This window comes from Adiantum capillus-veneris, chromosome 15 (assembly GCF_014529385.1).
Source record: "Adiantum capillus-veneris isolate H3 chromosome 15, ASM1452938v2, whole genome shotgun sequence".
Lineage (NCBI taxonomy): Eukaryota > Viridiplantae > Streptophyta > Polypodiopsida > Polypodiales > Pteridaceae > Adiantum > Adiantum capillus-veneris.
In genome coordinates, this window is record NC_140945.1 from 137,820,261 (window position 1) to 137,829,130 (window position 8,870).

Here is an 8,870-nt window from a genome sequence, read left to right on the forward strand (position 1 = left end):
AGTAAATCGGCATCTTCATTTTGTTTCCTCGGAATATGATATAGTTGCACTTCTTCAAACTGATTAAACATCCTACGAATGGCATGAAATTTTGTCCTTAAACTTTCATTCTTGCATGCCCAAATGCCTAAAATCTGTTTAACAATGAGAAGTGCATCTCCCTTTACCATGAGACGTTTTATCCCTTGGCCAATGCACCTCTTCAAACCATGAAGTAGTGTGTCGTATTCTGCTTCATTGTTGCTAGTTGAACCTGGTCGATTGACCTTCTCTTTCATGACCACCTCTCCACTTGGGTTGAGCAACACTAGCCCTCCCCCTGCTTTCCCTGTGGCTCGTCGAAAAGCTCCATTAAAGAACAAGGTAAAAGCATTGGGAATACTTTTTGGTGGTGGCAATGGTAGGGTCTTTACTTGAGGCACCTTAATTTAGTGAGAATTCCTGCCAATTGTGCACGCACACTATCTTCTACCTTGAAAGAGTATTGGAACTCTTGCAACTCCATAATCCACTTTGAGATCCTAGTACTAAGATTCATTTGAGATGACACCCAAGGGAACAAATTTTCTGCAGTGAGAATTACAAAAGGTTTTGGTAGCAGGTAGGATCTAAACTTTCTCGCCGCAAACATGAGAGAAAGCATCATGAGTTCTGCTTCTGTGTAGTCTCTCTCCAAAGCATTCATGACACTACTAGCAAAGTAGATGGGTCGCATCCTTGTACTGTAGGGATCTTGTTGTAGCAAAACTGCACCAATTGTTTCTTTCCCAGCACTAGAGCTAACAAAGACCATGAAAATTCTACTTGTTGCGTCAACTTTTGCAAAGGATGAAGCAACTTCGAGGCTAAGTGAATGAAGCGTGACATATAATTCACCTTCTGAATGAAAGAGATGACCTCCTTAAGACTCTTCGGTGATGGGAGCTCAATAAGAGCCTTTGCCTTTGAAGGATCCACCTCAATGCCTTTATAGGAAACCTTGTGACCGAGCAAGATCACTTCATCCTCACCTATGTGGCACTTGTCGGGGTTGAGTTGACCTCCCATGTCTTAGAGCTTCTTTAAACCTTCTTCTACCCTTTGTAGATGCAATGATTTTGAGCTATAAATGCAGAAATCATCAATGAACACCCTAATTGACTTTCCAAAGAATGCTTGAAACACCATGTTCATGAAACGTTGGAATGTTGCAAGAGCATTTGTCAGACCAAATGGCATGACTCTAAAAGCATAACAACCCCAAGGAGTGATAAAGGTTGTTTTCAATTGATCTTCCAATGCGATACCTATTTGAAAGTAGCCTGAGTAGCCATCACACACAGTGTACTTCTCATGACCAGCTACCTCATTTAGTATCTCATCCTGAAATGGGAGGGGAAAGTGATCTCTTTTTGTTGCCTCATTGAGTGGACGGTAATCCACACACACCCTCCACTTTCCGTTTTTCTTAGGAGTGACAACAACGGGAGAGACCCACTCTGAATTCTCCACTGGATAAATGAAACCTGCTGCTAGAAGCTTTCTTACCTCCTTGAGTAGAGCCTGCTCCTTGATGACTCCTAGCCTTCGTAGCTTTTGAGCTTTAGGTTTGGCCTCTGTCTTTAGCTCAATCTTGTGTTGAACATCATCTACTCCACGCACGTCGGTGTAGTCTTTAGCAAAAAGCCTAGGAAACTTCCTTAGCACACATTTGAACTCCTCTCTTTCATCCTTTGTAAGTGTTGCTGATAGCATACCTTCCAGCATCCCTTCATCTTGAACACCTTCGTTCTCTTGAGGACCTACCTCCTCCAAGCCTTGACAAGAGGTCTCTTGGTTGCTTGGCTTAAACCTTACCCCCATGACTTCGATGGAAGACTCCTCTTCAGTAATGCTGCCGCTACTTTCTTCTTCTGAAGTGTTATCGGTCGAACCTTCTTCCGTCTCACTTTAAGATGATTCTTCATGGAGCTCCTCTTGGCGTTGCTCCTTCATGTCAAAGACAACCTTCTTATGATTGTCGTTCCTGCAAATTAGCTTTCCACTCTCCCGATCCTGCAAAGCTCGCATTTTCATTAGCCATGGTCTCCCTAGGATAAATGGGTAACCATTTCCTTTGGTAGACATGACATAGAAATCCACTGACTTCTTAATGCCAAAGGCCTCTACAAAGACATTTTTACAAATGCCTACACACCTAGCCTTGCTATTGTTTGCCATCTTGACTTTGATTTCAGGTGTCTCATGGATGTGCATGCCTAGTTTTTGCATGAGTCCCTCTGTCATGATGCAAATTTGTGCACCCCCATCCACTAGACTTTTCCTAACCAATATTCCTTTGATGTAACACTCTAGCACCGGTGTAATGTCCTCATTCATTTCAGCTTGTGAAATTTTTACAACAGGCACACTCTCTTTTACCTTTCTCCTAGTTCTAACTGCCCTTGTTAAATCCCTCCTAACTTGTGGACATAATGCAAGAAATTGAGGCCATGAAATATCAGGACCCTTACCTCTCATGTCTTCCAACAAGTTGTACGGAGCCATACCATGTCCAAGAGGGAAGTCTTGGAGGTTGATACGATGTCGAGTCCTCTTGGTTTCCTTTGCCTTCTTGCCTTGTCCATGGTCACTCTGTGATATGACTCCTTCTTTCTCTTTACCTTTCCCTCGGCCACGCTTAATGCCATTGGCTTCCATGTCCACCTCATTTAAATTTGTCACCTCTACCACATGCACGTTTGGGTCTGGCAAAGGTGGAACTCCTTCCACCCCTTGTGGCGGTGGTCTTGGTCCATTGGCCTTTGTAGAAGCCTTGGTTGTTGACCAGATCCTTCTCCTGCATTCATCACTGGGTAATTCAAGTTAGGTCTCACTGGCTCTCCACGGGGCCAAGGAAAATTATACATCCCATGTCCAGACTCTCCGCAATTCCAACATTGCAAGACTCTCCTAGTTCGTGGCTCTCTCTCTTCTGACTTCTTTGCTTGTCCCTTTGGACCTACAGCTTGTGCAAGGTGAATTGACAGGCTGCTTAAAGATTCATTTAACTTCTCAATCACTTCAGCCGTTACCTCAGGAAGCTCCCTAGATGTTGATGCTTGTGACTTACCTTTGGGTCTAAGACCTTCTATTGGAACCTCTCCCCTTAAGCACTTGAGTTTCCTATACTTCTCAGCAGCCCTAGTTTCAGATGCATCAAAAGTAGCAGGTGCACCCGCCTCAACTTTTACCTTAAGGTCAGGAAAGAGTCCGGCTATGAATCTCTCCTTCTTTAAAAATTCTGTACCACCACGAGGGTTAGCAACATTTCTTATCTATAGAGCCCAAAGACGTAGAAACTCTTGCTTGTACAAGTAGTAGTCATCTAAGTCTTTTTGCTTATGAGAAAAAATGTCTTGCCATAGTTTTTGAGTGTTTTGGGGATCAAAGAAGTATTTCTTAAAACGATTCAAAACTTCTGTGTAATTCCCCTTAACTTCCTCAGGCAAAGAGTCAAACCAAGTGCTAGCATCTTTCCTAAGGACCACCTCAAACATTTCTACACGTTCTTGATCAGTTACTATCCTCTTGATACGGCAAGACATCTTGAAATTCGCTAGAAATAATTCTGCATCCTCTCCAAGCTCTCCAAAGAAAAGAGGATATCCAGACATTTGGCGTTGGCTCTCCATTGAATTGATTTCAAAGTGACGCGTTTTTGTTTTTTCTTTCTTTAAAAGATTTACACAATAATATTTTCTAAATTGCAATCTATTCTACAACAAAATAAAAATATTCACATCAAATGACCTATGATAATCAATAAGAGGTAGAATGACAGGGTTTGGTGATGCGAGAATTTATCCTACTCTTTGGGCACCAAACATGAATACCATACGTTGTTGAAAATGGATTTTTCTACTAATTGCAATGTTTACTCTAATGTGTGGAGTGAAAAGAAAGGAAAAAACCTGTATTCCTGGGCCATTATCCATGGTCTATGCATGACCTAATTCTTAAAACAAAACAAAAATATAGACGTCCAAACTAAGGTCGTACCTAATGAGAGGCAAAATAAAAGGATTTACCGAAGTGTTTATCTCGGCTAACCTAAGAGGACCTAAAATCCTACGAATTACCCGTTGAAATTGCAACTTAGTACTAACAATTATGTGTATCTTTTGCCTTGCAATGGGAATGAAAGGATCATACAAACTCTCGTGATTCATGCAAACTACTTGACTATGCTAAAAGTTGATCCTACACAAAAACATACACGAGTTGTTTTCCTCCGTGGGGGCACCAATTTGAAGCGGTCCGGGGCGGGCAACAAGAAGAGCAACCTCTAGACACCCTTCAAGGCTCCCGTGCTACTCAATGGGGCTGGGGCACAACACAACACAAACCAAAACAACAAACCCCCAGCCAAATCCCAACTACACAAGGGGCACCACCTAGTTTAAGAGCGAACTAGGACGCAAAAGAGGAGAATCGTTAGAGCAACCCACAAACAAGCAAGGAATTTACACTAAACCTAACACCAATGGAACACTCTCACACACTAAAACACGAGAGAGAGAGAGAGAGAGAGAGAGAGAGAGAGAGAGAGAGAGAGAGAGAGAGAGAGAGAGAGAGAGATGGTGCTCGGGATTCTTTGAAGTGTATCGTTAATGATCAAGCAAACATAAATATATATATATGTAAGAAAGAGAGAGAAGGGGGAAGGGGGTGGTTGTTGCACTAATGCCTTCTTACAAATCTGTCATGACCAATCAAAGTGAGATTAGTATTTGTTCAACATAGCGTGAGTAAATTACACCACAACACATCACAAGAAAAAAACCACCCCAATCACTGTCTTAAGGCCAGGGAAGTCCTCTCCACCATGTCGCCCTCTTACAGCATGTGGGATTTATGGCTAAATTGATAACAATACCCGGAGACAAGCTATCAAGAACTTAAATAAAACACCAAGACACTTACACATCATTATTGTCCATGACTTTACGTTGGAAGGGAGACACGGTATCCATGCTTAGTCCAAATTCACCCTCCTGGATTCAGCAAATGTTGGGCTTACACTAGTAGGAGAAATGATTAGATTTCCTACTCTCAATTGAAGGATCACTCTCTCTTACAATGGCATAGAGTTCCCTTGCTAATCACCCCTAATACAACACATATATATGCCTAATGCCAATGAGATTCCACTCAAGAGCTCCTTCTCAAGAGGTTGAGCTTGGCTTCTCAAGCTATAGCATAGTGCTCTTTCTTCTCCCCCCCTTTTTGTGTTAGCTACACCCTCCTTTTATAGCAATTTGAAGGCTAGGGTTACTCCTCTAACCATGGTTGGGTTAGATTTTCAGCAATTTATTTAATTTCTTTTGCTTGGAATTATCAAGAAGTTGGTGGGGAAAGAGAGAGGAGAGAAATGGAGGTGATAGGACTTTGCATAGTGGGTTAGTGTTAGTAGAGTTAGTATTAATTTACAAATGGAATTGGATATTTACATTGGGAGTATCCATGTAGGATACAAATAAGGAAGAAAAACTCTTAAGAGGTAAGAAAAGGTGGATTTCTTACAAGGTTGATACTCCAAGTGTCTTGAGTAGGGCCAATTTTGACGCTTGTTGACGGTCCACTAGCTTTGACGGTACATTTTTTCTCCACTCTTGACCTTCCATGAGAGACTAGGTAATTGAAGCTGAGTAATCAACCACCATGATGCTGTCTTTTAAGAGAAGAGGCTGAATTTTGTGGTTTTTTTGATAGATATGGGTAATTTGGAGGAGGAAAAATGAGACTATGTGGTCAATTTTGGAATGGAATTGTGTGTGGGAGGTATGAGTTCACCATGGTTTCTCTTATTCTTCAAGGTTGAGGAGAAGGTGAGTAGGGTGCAGAGAGGAGTGGTGAGAGAGGTGGGGATGATGAGTGGAGAAGTGTGTGTGAAAGAGGAAAATGATAAAGTGGAAGAGAGAGTGTGGCTGCATAGCATGGGAAAACTGGGGTCCACTAAGAGAATCATAGCTCATAGCTCGTAGCTCAAAAAAATATAAAAACAGTTGAGGCAAAAGTTCAGCCCACGAGCTACAACTTTTGTTTATTATACCTTTTCGAATTCGGAGAGCAAGTGAACTTTAAAAATTCAGCAAAACCAACCATTTTTTTCCACTGCACAAGGTCCTTGTGGGGTCCTTCTTTGGATGATTCTTTTGAATACCTCCAAGAGTGAGCCCTCCATAGTGCATGTATGCATGCCACCTACCCTTGACCTTATTTGGTAGGTCTATAATTGAAGATATTGTTGAGATCATGATATAAGTGAATAGTACAACTAAGAAAATCAAATATTGAGGGGTCTAAAAAATATGTACATGTCAAATATAAATAATATAAGTGGAAAAAAAATATAAAGAGGTCAAAAGAAATCTCTCTCATTATGAGGCTACCATAAAAAGATAAATATTTTTGGTGTTCTAATTTTTAGAAAAAAAACAAAATAGATGTAGGAAGGGAAAAATCACAATAGTGAAAAAATATACACATAAATAAAACTAGTTTTTTTTGGATTTTTGTTGGGGTAGAGTTACACCAAATATAAGAGAAGCTTACATGAAAATATTTCTATATGGAATAAAGAGTATGAGAAATGGTAAGAAAAATTGTGGTAACGGTGAGGCAATGTACAGAGCATAAATAACACACACCTAGGTAAAAATATTTAAATAAATACCAAAATAATTATGATTTTTTTTTTATTTAGGCCCTATATACAAAGAAATATTTACATACACATGGGCCATAATATACTTATATTTTTTATTTTTTTGGCTCAACTAGCCCAATGCCTAGCTAATTGAGGGTTTTTTATTTCAGTAAGGAGATATGGGAAAAGTCCCCTAACTCACACGCACCTATATACAATGAAAGGGTGAGGGTAACCACAGTGTTTGAGTGATTTGATAGGGGGGGATAACTCACTATGGCAATCACAGAGAGCCAAAAAACGGCTATCAGTGGTAGTAATGTATGTGAATACATTAGGACCATTGGGGCATTTTTTCCCTCTTTAGGAGGTTTTTTCCCCCGAGCATTGTATATACGCCCATCACTCTAGGTCTGTCAATCTTTCCATTTCATACTAAGTAACACACTCTCTATTGTGTGCCTTGAGTTTCCTTCGTCTTCTCTGAGATGTGTGCATTTCTTTGCAACCCTAATTCCAACAATTGCTTTAATAACTTTTAGTCTACTTCAATTTTGTGGCTGTAGTATCACAAATATGGAGCTTTGTGGGCGCATGGGAGACACTTCAGAGTGCAACGGATCGATGAACAAAGGGTCACTTTCAATAGTGATGTTAGGGCAAGCTTCATCCAAGATAGTAGGAGTAGTGCCAGGGATGAGAACACAGAGACTAGCCAACTTGAATACTTGGCTACATCCAAGACATCTTGAAGATTAGCTTTAGAAAGTTTGGAAGAAGAAGGCTGTAGAACTAATAAACTATACAAAGGATTCTCTTCAAGGATCTAATTTGATTGCCAATTTCACCTTGAGGTGGCAGTAGAGGAGCTGAACTTTGATGTCAAGTTATTACTAGTGGCCCTAATGCAACTGTGCATAGAGACAAGAGTGAATTGATTCAAATGAACTCTAGGAGGGTGTGAACAGATGCGCGGGAAACATTCTTACTTTTGCAGCATTGTGAGAAAATTGTGTTCACACATGATCCACTATGGACAAAAAATGATGAGTATGATTTGTCTAAACCCTGCTTGCTCTATGTCGTTCAAGTTGCTCCACGGACAAAGCAAGTGTGTGAAGGATTGGACGTTGAGGTCGAAGAGGTGATTCATGAACAAAGTGCAGGACCGACGAAAACTTTAGGTTTAGATTTTGAGGTGGATGTCAGCAGTGAGGAACTGTCTGAACCTAGAGATGAGGTGTCAAATACTGAAGCTGGTACGGAGAGCGACAAAGAAGTAGAGTTCGATCACAAAGATGCAGAAGTACAGAATGAGATAGACATCTTTGGTGCATAAGATCTCATAGAAGATGATAGATTAACTAATGATTTTTGCTAGAAACTCTTTTGCAAAACTCTAAAATACACTTTAGATTCATTCATTTGTGTTACAACTTTGTTGATTTGTTAATTATATTGATTAAGCATTTCTTCTATAAACTAATGTATTTTGTGGGTGTTATTTGTGTATGATTATACATGGCTGACGACAATGAGCCATACTCTCCTAGTTTTAGTTTTCTTGTCACTCCGGCCGGCATGTCACCCGAGAAGATGTGTCATTTTTGTCTTAGTTCACACTAGAGCAGATTGTGATGGCACAGCACCTTTGGACAGCAGGTTCAACCCTACGCCGAGGACTAGTCTGAACTGTCTGTCCCTACACCGAGCGGCCCCACACCTCAATCGAGTGTGCCCCCTACATCGACAGGTGGTTCATCCTTGAGACGAGATAGGCGTCGTTCTGGAGGTGGTGGTTGTTATTGTAGAGATTCTACCAATGTGTCCACACCATTGAGAGATCATCCACCACTCTCTTCAGTAGATAGTTCACCGATTGGCACACCACATACACCTTGGGGATCACACGAGCATGATCCTAGCAAGTTGTACAAGAGGAAGGATGGGGCTATTGTAGTAGATAGGTGGTCAAAAAGGCCATGCGACAGAGGATTCGACAGCTTTGTACAATTTAATTTGTTAACTCTGTGATGGAGGTTTGGGATAATCTCGATCTTGAAAGAAATAATTACATCGTCGAGGCCATTCACAGAGAGTATAGGCCGGAAGAGGGATACAATCCAATCTCGAATCCTTGGATTTTGAGTGTAGCGAAGGCCACAATGTCACACCGTCAATCAGAGGTGAGAGATAGGTA